Genomic DNA, 12468 nt, shown 5'->3' on the forward strand with positions numbered 1-12468 from the left:
AAAAATGAAAATTACAGATCCGGGAGTTCGAGAATTAGTGATATACATGGCGTACACCTCAAATACATACTTTGTGTATATCCTGGGCAAGGAAGATGGAAAAAGGGCCAAAGCCCAAATGAATTATTACTTCTTCCTTTTTTTTTGCAGATTTGGGAAATTTGGGCAAAACCCAAATTCAATATATTCCTCTTAAGTTAGTTGTTTATCTATTTGTTGATTGACTAACATTTTATTTATTTTTATGGTTGAATTTAATTAAGTTTTCGAAGATAGCCATTTCTCTCTTCTTATATATATATATATATATATTCGAATTAAACTATTTCATACTTAGCTTTGTTTTTTTTTTTTATTTTTTATTATTATTTAGTCTCGTCGCTTGAAATTACTTACCTCTAGGATTAACTCTCTTTAGTTTATTTCCCTTTTTTTTAAAAAAAATAATAATAATAAAATAAATAATAATAGTAATAGATAATACTAGATTTTTTTTTTTATATATATATGTTTTATTGTTCCATGGTTAGTTTCATTTTTTATTAGTCCCGTCAACACTTGAGGTTTTCCCTTTAAAAGTTTTCTTTTAGTTATTTCCCTTGATAAAAAATAATAATAGTAATAAATAAATAAGTTTTTTTTTTTTTTTTTACTTAGTTAAAATTTCATAATTGGTTCAAATGAATGAGTTCTTTTACTTTATTAAACTTTTCAAAATTAGTCAAAGATGCGTGCTCTTTACTTAGTTAAAATTTTAAATATTTAGTTAAAGTAAATGAGTTCTTTTACTTTCGCCAAAATTTCAAAATTAGTCAAAAAAATCATTTTGGTCAAATCGCCGGTCAACCGCGAGTTAGCGGGCATTCCGAGGGCCTAACACCTTCTCGGAATGTACATTTGAACTCGAACCCTTTTTCAATTGATTTTATCTGTTTAAGTCTTTTGAAAAATCTTGTATTTTTTCTTGATTTTTACTAAAAAATCAAGTGGCGACTCTGTCCTTTTGGAAATTCGATTTCTCTTAAACTATAAGTTTAATCGATTTTTTCAGAAACCAAGTCATTTTCCCTTTCTATATATGTTTTAAATAAAACAATTTCAAATATCACTAAATAAATATCTTTGTATTTCTATTTTTTTTATAGTGATTGGTGATGAAATTATGTTGATTAAGTTTCAACAAAGGTGAACTTTTAGCCTTTCTCCCAATAAAAATATGTTATAATGTTGAAACGCTTCTGTTGTTCATGAATTAAAGACATATTTGAAGTTTTGAACCAATTTTGTGACAGTAACTAGTGGCATACTTAGCTTATTCTCAAAATTGAGTAGCATATTTGTTTTATTACCAAGAAGCTAAGTACTTATATATACCTGATGCGAGATACTATTACGCTTCATTTGATTTTATTATAAAACGTCTAAATCTAAATAGAGATTTGAGTATTAAGATGTGCATTAAGATTAAAACATTAGAATTTGAATATAAATATTTAAATATATCAAAATGTTATATTAGAATCTAAATATAGATTAAATAATTAAGGTTATTTGTTTTTCCAACATTTTATCAAGTAAAATTGTCATACAAATAAATATACAATAGAACAAATATGGCTTGCTCAAGTGGCATTGATACGTCTTGACTTGTTACTTGTGATATATATATATAGCGAGAGAGAGAGAGAGATTTATTCAAGATTTATTATTGAAAACTGAAAAATTCTTTCAAAAAGAAGCAATCACTCTTGATACCTGTTTAACATGTTAATTGTAATATTACAAAATTCAGTGTTACATATAGTAAAAGACAACCTTGCTTAATCTTTATAATAATAATAGATGTATGATAGTATGTTCAAAGGAGGACCGCCACAATATTGCTGCAATTGATTTAAAAGCGAAATACTATATACTTAAATTTGTTTTAGAACATTAGAAAGTTACGTCGATATAGAGTTTTAACACATATAAATGTATAACACATGATACAAGTATATATACTTAAAATAATTGTATTCATTGATACACTTGATATAATTCTTTGATACATTTGATACAAAGTGAATATACAAGGAACAAATACATAGTTGATATAATTGTATTAGTTGATATATTTGATAGAAAGTTAATACACAAAGAACTAATACACTTGATATGATTGTATTCGTTGATACACAAAATACAATGAATACACAAGAAATGTATACGTTTGATATAATTATATATGTTGATACAAATTAATTGTATCATCAACAAATCAATTGTATTCATGATAACCTAATACACCACGTATTCATCAATTCTCTCGTCGTCTCTTTCCCAAATCTTGTTGCCATTGATCTCTAATTAAACTTAATATGTAGTTATTTTAAAAAGCTTTCTTTTATTTAATCCAACTTAATTCATATTAATATTTTCTCGTTCCCACCACATATAATTAAAGTTGATGAAAAGCCCAAAAATGTTAAATTCAATATATTAATATTTTCTCCTCCCCTCCAAAAATCTTAAAATTAAAAAAAATAAAAATGCGGTGAACGTGGATCGAACACGTGACCTTCAGATCTTCAGTCTGACGCTCTCCCAACTGAGCTATCCCCGCTTGTTGTTCTTTAGCTATCATTTTCTTATAATCACTTATCGTGTACACATCTTATGTTTTGGAAACATAAGTATCTGAAATACACGTCTTATGTTTCATTATTTCCAATATCCCCTTCTATTTCTAAAAACCTCTAAAATCTCTTATTTCTTTAATGTATCTGAGCTACATATTAATGTATCCGAGCTACATATTATGTATCTGGTTTATTTTATAATGTATCCGAACTACATATTATGTATCCGAGCTAGTTTTTAATGTATCCGAGCTACATATTATGTATCCGAACTAGTTTTAAATGTATCCGAGCTACATATTATGTATCCGGTTTATGTTATAATGTATTCGAGATACTCTTTAATGTATCCGAGCTACATATTATGTATCTGGTTTGTGTTACTTTTTAAGGGATTAATGTAATTACAAACTAAAAAGGGATAGATTGTAATTTCATAATAAAACTATGTGATTCCTAAAATTCATCCTAAAGTTTTTGTGTCAGGCCTCAAAATATTGATATTAGAGTTATATGGTGATAAAAATTATTGTGAGATATGTTTAGTAATTTTTATTATTAATTTTAAAATTTGTGTTAAAATTTAAGTTAATATGATTCGTGCAAGGTAAAATCTCTATGCTGACATTAAGAAGTCTTGAAAATTACTTTAAAAAATTCATCCCAATTGAGACGTCACTTATTGAAGAAGACAAATAAATCTCAATATATTTTCCTTTTTATTTATTGGTGGAGTGTTGAGCAGTACTATAACCAAAAAAACATTTAATGGCAATTAATATACACATTATACAAAGAGTGTTAGAGCCTTTACATTAGTTAATTTTCATTAGATCAAATATTGTCACTATACGGTTTAACGTCATTTACAAAAAAAAAAATGCTAAAATATAATTATCACTAGCAATTGATACTACAAATATATATTTGGCAATAATTAAGTTATTATCGTTAATTAATTATCATCATTTTCACTAGTAGATGGGAACAATTTGAATATGTCGTAATCTACTTAAAAGATATTGGTAATTGGCTTACCAGCTATACTAGCGTTACTGAATATTATGTCAAGCTTAATGCTACCTTACCTTCCAACCTATAAAAATATGTAAGTTAAAATGGAGATTAGTATTATCATTTTCTAAGCACAAATTAAATATAAATAAATAAAATATAGAAAGGAAATATTTTTTGGCTATTGGAGATTGATGAGAAAAATAAGAGATTTTCTCAAACTATATGTCTCTCTCTCTCTTTTTTTTTCATATACAAGGGAGATTTGGAGGGTCTATTTATTAGGGGGGGGGGGGAGCCTAGCTATGTGAGAAAAATAGCAGCCTAAGTTACATACCTTATGAAGTTTCATATCTGGTTTGAAAATCACAAGTACAATTTATATAGATTGGTGTAAAAAAAATATATTTTTGATCGAAGCTCTCGAACCCATTCTGAAGTCACTTTAAGATTTGATTTCCGATCTAATTGATATTTTTATATCCCAAATCGAGATAATTAAATTATCTATATGTGTTATAACATGTAAATTATTTTGTTTTATATATTACATGTCTAACTTTTTTATGATAAGTTACTTTATGTAGTATTTTATTAGAGATCTGATGGGATGAAATTCTCTTAGAATTTCCATGCATATACTTTAAACTCTTAAGGTAAAATAACAATAATAGGTTAGGGGCTAAAGTAAATAAATATAGGTTAGCCTATTTACATTGGTACAATCTTTTATTTTTAATAGTTTATCTTTACCTATTGTAACAAATAAATCTAATTTATTCTCAATCCAATTGTTTTTTTTTTCTTCTTTTAAGAAAAAATTTCACAAAAAAAGTTGTCAAATTATACACTTTCCTACTTTTGACTAACAACCTTAACTCTTATTGTTAAGTTGAAAAAATAGAAACTTCTCTATTTACATATTACTTTACTCTTATTTAGAAGTGAGACTTGGGTAGGGACTAACACAGCTTTAAGAAGTGATACCAAAAGCAGTTCAAGTTGTACTATAATATCAAAAGCATTTTTTATTTTACCCTTATAAATTACCCTTATTTATAAGCCAACAACAATAGGACTAACACTGCAATTGAGGATTGTACACAAAGTTATTTGAGTGGTACTATAAATGTGTACCTTTTTCATTGGGTATTGATTACTTTATCTTTTGTGTGCCTATTTGTTTAACACGTGTATGTTTTTTTTCTAGCAAAACTATGCGTATGCCAAAGCATCTACAGTTCTATCTCCCTCCCCTGCAATCTCTCTCCTTCTAGGTGTACTTCCATTTTTCTCTTCTCCTGTTTGCTGTTCTATTTTTTCTCTTTCACTTTGCTTTTTTGCTCTCATTGTTTTTCTTTGCTTTTTCATCATCTTCTTCCAGGATTTTAGGTTAAACTTTGTCCTGCTTTGTTGATTTTATGTTCGATTGTTTTGATATTGCTTTCAATTTTTGCTCCTTCATAGTTATGTGGATGTAGGTATGTTGCATGCACAAAATTTCTATTTTGAATCCACTTCTTCTTCATCTCCTATGCCCAGAAGTGTAGACCCGTCTCAATTTTGCATTGATGAGTCATATTATAAGAGAGTACAACAAAAAAATTCTTCTGCCACATACCAACAAAGACCTCAAAATTCAACTGGGTATGAGGTAGATTTCTTGGTCTTTCCTTTTCTTTTTCTTTTTTCATGTATCTATACCATTTTGACAAGTACCAAAATTTTCATTTGTAAACTCTAAATGTTAGACTAAACAAAATGGAGCAACTTAGGTTTACATGTAATAGGGATTTACAAATTCAACAACAGAGTATAGATGCAGGCGCCATCTCTTTTCGAAAATCTTTGGATCCAACCAACCTCCAAGCTGAAGAAACCCTTCAATTCCAGGGTAAAATTGAAAATACTTCATTCTAAAAAGTATCCGCCTTTGAAGGGTATTTTCTATTTGGGATTGAATTGAACTCTTATTTTTTTTTAAAAAGCATCAATTTTTCCTGGTGCCCATGTTCATGTTAAATCTTACTAATTAAGTATCTTTTTGCTTTGATGCTTTTAGGCATGGCTGCAGATCTTGGAAAATTGAAAACTGAGCTTAGTTAGAGAGGCAGAAGATCATTTAGTAAAAGCACTTACAGGTATATATCAATCTCTTACAATATATATTTTTATGTTGTAGTATATTGTTTAGGTTTTACGTCCATTGCTATTTTTCTTTGATCTTTGGATCAAACTTTGAAGAGAACTGGGCATCTAGGTTGAGGAAGGTTTTAGGTTTACTCAAACAACACTAAAAAGGATTATGGGATTAAAGCACTGAAAGAGTTCATGGCTGTAAAAAAAATTTGAATTTATGTCCATTCTTTTCTATATTGAGAAATTAAAATTAAAGGTAAATACTTGTACCAAAAGTAATGTAAGTTGTATTTTATTTGGGCACTCATTAAACAAGTACTACTTGCTAATTGCAAATATTCTTAAGGCTTCTTTCAACATGTTCTATTTGCTACTTAGAGGAGATACACATATGGCAATCTCCGTTCATCATTCTTTGCTATTTACTTAGACTAGGAGCAACTTCCAAAATCTTTGGTATGATAATACTTGCTCTTCTCTGCTTCCAATTTTCAGAATTTTGTTATGGTTTTTGTTTAATATGCTAATCTTGATAATTACTTTTGAATTTAAAAGTTCTTTATTATTTAGTAGGTATATTTTGGAAGCTGATGTTTTATGAGAATAATCTCTTATATGCATGTTATATGTTAAAGGAGAAATTCATGTTTTATGTATTTTTTTACAAGTAATAAAGGCTCTTGAGTTTTATGGTCTTAAACTAAAAATATATAGGATGTGCCAAAATGCCCTTTTGAACTTGTGATCTTTAACATGTCATGTGAAAAGTTAGAAATAAAGAGTTGCTAAAAAAGTAAAGAGACATTCTTTTAAACGTACTAAAAAGAAAAGTGATACAAATAAATTGAAATGAAGGGAGTAAAATATGCTCTATTACCCTCTAAGGATGTTATATTTAAGGTGAATTCAGTTTGTGTTATTAACGTGTGTATATGGTTGTTTTCTGCCTCAATTATCAATACAAAATTTATTACTTTATAAGAAAAAATGTTGTGAATATTGTCTATGTAATACTTACAAAAATAAAATAAAATGTTGTCGATGTGATATCCCACTGGTAAATTGACATTGTTATTCAGTTTAAGCCATTAATCAAATGGTTTTCTACAGTACCAAGTATCTTAATGTAAATATGTTTTTCCTTTCTCTTTCTCTCTTTTAACTAATACTTTTAGAAGATGTGTTGAATTGGAAGGAAAGTAATAAAAAGAAGAGCGTAAAGGTCTCTTTCTCACTATGAAAAATTCTTCAAATGCACCTAAGGATGTTTTCAACTTCAGTAGGAATAAACAAGCGAGGAATTGGTGGAATTGAAGTTACTTGACGGTATTGTGACTATTGTTAGGTGAGCAATGAAATTTTACTTCTTAAAAAATACTATTAGGAATTTTTTAGAGACATTATAGCTTTAATAGTTATCCTTGTATCTTCTCCTTTAGTGCATTTATAAAATACTTGATTCTTTATTCTAGAGAGTAATATAATTCCTTTGTTCTTATATGTAGTTAGAAAATGTTGAAACTTCGAATTACATTTCAAGCACCAAGTTCTGAAATTTTATTGTTCTCCATTTCAATTGATCTTGGAGTTTCACTTCATATGTGGAAGTGGAAATTCGAGAAGACACCAACACACCTCCAAAGAATAAAGAAGGTATCATCGACTGTGAAAAGTCCTACATTTCTGTGTCAGATAAAGGAACATGGCATTTCCCTTGATAACTCATGTAAAGATTTTACAATAATCTTGTTACGCTTATGTGAATTCTCTGACATTAGAGTAATGCACCCGTCATTTCAATTGTTCTCTGGTGATTTCTTGAAACAGGAAAAATGCACAAACAAATTGTTCGTATTACAAGATTTCTGCCGACATTGTTGGAATTTGCTTCCTCTTTTCATGATTTTACAACTGTAAATTCTTGGCCTATAGAATTCTTTTGTCTGTTTTCTATGCATATCTTTTTTAGATTTTAACTATTCCTTAATTAGAAACTGTGAGGCGGCTTTTATTCACACATTCTTCTTTTTCAATTTCAGTTATTGTATGCTCACTAACTAATGTTATTAATTAAACCAATAAAGTTCAGTTGTGATTAGAGGTGAAATTGATATGATACAAAATGGCATTATAAAGATTGTAGAACTGTTTATATTGAGTTTAAGCTCGATTTATTGTAAATATTATTGAATACGTATAATTTATGGATTGCCAGTGTACTTCTTTCTTGGCACAATGTGGTGGTTGTTGTCATGGATCTTCTATTTCTAAATCCAATTTTATCCATGAATACTTATTTTATGCATATAAATAAATCATGGAAGATCTGCTATATGGATTAGTAGCTCAAGTGTTTTATATGGTATTATTGTTAGCAGGATTTGAAAAAGAAAGTCGTACCTGCATGTAACGAATATGACATTTTTATTTCATGGATTGGCTGTGAACACAACAAATCATGGAAGATGTTGCATTGGAGGTTAAATAGAAAGTAAGTCAGTATTGTTGTTGGTTCTCTCTTTTTATACATTACTCTGGGTGATCTTTGCTTCTTCTCAATGTGTTCTGTTATACGGGTTAGTAGCTCAAGTGTTATATATATATATATATATATATATATATATATATATATGGTATTATTGTTAGCAGAGCTCGAAAAAGAAAGTTGTATATTCATGTAACGAATATGGTATTATTGTTTCATGGATTTGCTGTGACATGCAACAAATCATGGAAGATCTTGCATCAGAGGAACAGAGGGAAAGTAAGTCAATATTGTTGTTGGTTCTCTCTTTCTATACATTATTTTGGGTGGTCTTTGCTTCTTCTCAATTTTTTTCTGTTATACCGATTAGTAGCTCAAGTTAATATATATTAACGAATTCACAGTTGGCATGAAAAAAGTTCACACCTCAAGGGGCTTGATGTAGATAGTCTACCCATTTTCATATTTGAAGTAATTATACATGAAGCACCTTATCTTAACAGGTACTTGCAGATTATTAACATATTTGGTCATTCATGTTTTTCCTAGCTTGCAGCAAATGTGGATTACTCTTTCCTTCTCTTTCTTTTGTGTTGATATCTCCATTATCCCTTTTTGCTCTCAAATCAATCTGTTGATGGAAAATACTGCACCAACTAAGCGTGTCGAATATTTTTTTATAAGTGTCTTATAAGGTTCATCAGATAAAATAATAGATGCATTAGCTGGAGTTTAATTATTGGTAGACATTGTTTATGTGGGAATTTATCAAAAGAAGGAATAAAAAGTTGCCTCACATCTCCCGGCATCTTTTTATCTATCCCATCTACTCGATCCTGGTATTTGTAAATCTCACTTATTTTTAGTTATACTTCTTTGGTATTTCTTTTGTTGCGTCTCTCCTATTTTCAAATTTTAAGTTTACAGTAAAGTAAGCATTTGAAGTTTGTTTTGTATTTGGGAGGCATTGTTGCTATCTCGTTGTCTGCAAACAGATTCTACAAGATATAATCTTCTTGAAAATCCCACTATTGACACCCCAACGCAGCCAACATCATCTTGGTACAGAGATGATTTTTCAATAACATGTTGCACTTATCATCCAAGAACCTCATGTGCTTCCTGAGAAAGGTTTCCTCTTTTATTAACTTAATGTTGCCAATGTGTTCCCTCTGTAAATGTGTACAGACCAAGTCTGCCTTTAAACATCTTTTGTATTTTGTTTGCCAGTTGTCAGTCACCATGTTCGACCAACTCAACCCCAAGACAATTTAAACAAAGGAAAAAGTATACAATCCTCTGACCATTTCTCTAACAAGTAAGCCTGTTCTTTCCATTACGTGTTCCGTAGGGCATATTGATCGTCCCAATATTGTAAATTTTCCATTATTACTAATTTGACATTGCTAATCTATTTTCTCTAACAACATGTATAATATCCGACTTATCTAAATTTGCCTACTTACATTTTAACTTCAACCTTTAAACATAAGAGAACTGCTTAATTTGTATCTAAAATCTTTTGATTTTGTCATCTTGATATAAATATGCAATTTGTGTAAATAGTGAAGTTGATATCTTAATAGGAGCTTGGCCCAACTATTTTTGATATGTTCCTTTTCAATAATTTACAGGAACGACAAACAGTAATGACCAGGCATTGAAAAGGAGATATGTGCAAGGAAGGAGTTGAAGAGCTGATGTTTCCAGGACAGATTGCAATTGCTAGAATACTTCTTTTCATTTGAATTTCTTTTGTTTATAACTTACTAGATCATCCCTTTAACCAAATCATTCATAACTTGAATAAGTTGCTTCATTGAAAATTGTGGCTTTTATGGTTGAAATAAGTTCGAACAATACTTTGTTTACCACAGGCTTACTATGTTGGGCCCGTGCTGCCTTTCTAGTATATTAATATATGTTAGCAATGGTAGATGAGGACCATACTTCTAGCTACCTCATTCAGAGTAATTTGTAATTTGCAATTTGCTTCATAACGAATGTCACACTCTTTTATAATTTTTTTAAAAAATAATTTTCACCGTGATTTCCTTAATTCATTATAAATTTATAAAAATAACTTTTTCAATAAATTTACAAAGGATAAAGTAAGAAAGCAAAAAAAAATCGTGTGTTCTACTCTTTTAGGCATTATTCAATGGAAGTAAATCTTCAGAAAATCTCACCCTATAAAGGTCTAAAAAGAAGTATGCACATTTCAGTGACCACATCTTCAATGAAAATGATACTCTGTAAGAATAATTAAATTTATAACGAAAGATCCATCACAATATTACCAAAAATTTTAATTTTTGACGGATTTGTGACAAATTCTCGATTATCACATATTTGCTTGTCTTAAATAAATTATGATGGAATAATGACTATCGCAAATATTTGTGACGAAACAATTAGAGATGAATTTCGCTAATCTATCACAATTAGCTTCACCATTTGCTCTTTTCAATGTGTGTATTTTATTTGTTTTCTCAAGATAAAATTCAAGTTCAAGTTCATCAAAGATTCAAGAACAAGCTCCTAAGCCCATTGAATCCAAGATAAAGTTCAGAGACAAATTCAAGAATATCAAGCTCAAAAACCCTTGAATTTTATATGAAAAGACGAATCATAGAGATTGTAACACTCATAATTTGAAATCAATAAAGATAATTGTTGCAATACTTTTCTCGACGTGAATTTTATTGTCTACAGACAACATTAGCAACTCTTCAATAAGTTAACATGTAGGCAAAACCTCTATGTTGACATTAAAAAGTCTTGAACATTATTTTCAAAATTAATGCCAAATGAAACATCACTTATTGAAGAAGACAACAAATCTCAATTTGCCTTTCTATTTGTTGTTCAATTATTGTTGAGCATTAGATAGAAACAATTTGTTGTAGGCCTCAGTTAAAGCTACATTTATAGTAGTATAACCACCATCAATAATTAGGTTCAAACCACTCACATATTTAGAATCATCACTTGCCAAATACAACACTCCATTTGCCACATCTTGTTCTTCCAATAAATTAAAGCTGCTCCTTTCAAATTTCCTGCTTCAGCAAACCATTTATCTACCATTTCTCTCCCAGTTATTCCGAACGCCTTCAATGTTAGCGGTGTGCCAATTGCATAAGGAGAAATACAATTAACTCTTATTCCGTTGAACAAAAAGTTTAGCTGTGGCAGCTCCAATTCCACTAGCACCACCAGTTATAATTGCTACCTTACCTTTCAAGCCTATAAAAATATAAGTTAAAATGTTGATTAGTATTATTATCATTTTCGAAGCACAAAATAAATAAAGAAAATAACCTTTTAGCTATTGGGGATTGTAGAGAAGAGGTGGCCATTTTCTAAAACTATATATATGTCTTTTGCATATCCAAGGGAGATTTAGAGGCTCTATTTATAAGGGAGAAACATATTTGCCTAATTTTCTCAACCATAGCTTCCACCATTTTCATAGTGTTCGCCTAAATTATACGAATGAAGTTGCATATTTTGGTTTGAAAATCACAAGTCTAACTTATATAGATTGGTGCAAAAAAATATTATTATTTTTATCGACGCTCTCAAATCTATTCCAAAGTCACTTTAGGATGCGATTTTCAATCCGATTGATTTCTCGACATCTGATATCAAGATAATAAATTATTTTTATATGTTATAACAGGTAAATTTGTTTTATTTACAAAATTACACGTCTAACTTTTTATGATAAGATACTATATGTAGATACCTTATTGGTGATATGAAAGCTTAAAATTATCTTACACTTTTCGTGTATATACTTTAAAGTTTTAAGGTAAAATAACAATAATAGGTTAAAGGGCATTCTGAAGTCAATAAATATAGTTTAACTTTACCTATTTATAATAGAAAATCTAATTTATTTCCAGTCCAATTGAATTTTTCTTCTTTTAAGAAAAATTTTCATAAAAAGTTGTCAAATTAATCACTTTCCTCACTTTTGACTAACAACCTTAACTCTTTTTGTTAAGTTAAAAACTAGAAACGTGTCTATTTACATACAAATATGTTAGCAATGGTTGATGAGGACCATACTTCTAGCTACCTCATTCAAAGTAATTTACAATTTACACCATAACGTATGTCGCACTCTTTTGTAATTTACACTTTATATTTATTATTTTTGGAAAATTACACAGAAAAGCAAATAATATTAGTTAATTAGCT

The 12468-nt window shown here is 29.1% G+C and overlaps 1 non-coding gene across 1 annotated transcript; it reads right to left on the bottom strand.

The window, feature by feature from the left end:
* Positions 1 to 2532: 2532 nt before the first annotated feature.
* Positions 2533 to 2605, bottom strand: TRNAF-GAA (transfer RNA phenylalanine (anticodon GAA)). Its single transcript has one exon. It is a non-coding gene; the product is annotated as a tRNA-Phe (tRNA).
* Between the last annotated feature and the right edge of the window lie 9863 nt (positions 2606 to 12468).

The sequence above is a fragment of the Solanum verrucosum genome, unplaced genomic scaffold (assembly GCF_900185275.1).
Source record: "Solanum verrucosum unplaced genomic scaffold, falcon-dt-bn FXZP01000229.1, whole genome shotgun sequence".
In the NCBI taxonomy this organism is placed as follows: domain Eukaryota; kingdom Viridiplantae; phylum Streptophyta; class Magnoliopsida; order Solanales; family Solanaceae; genus Solanum; species Solanum verrucosum.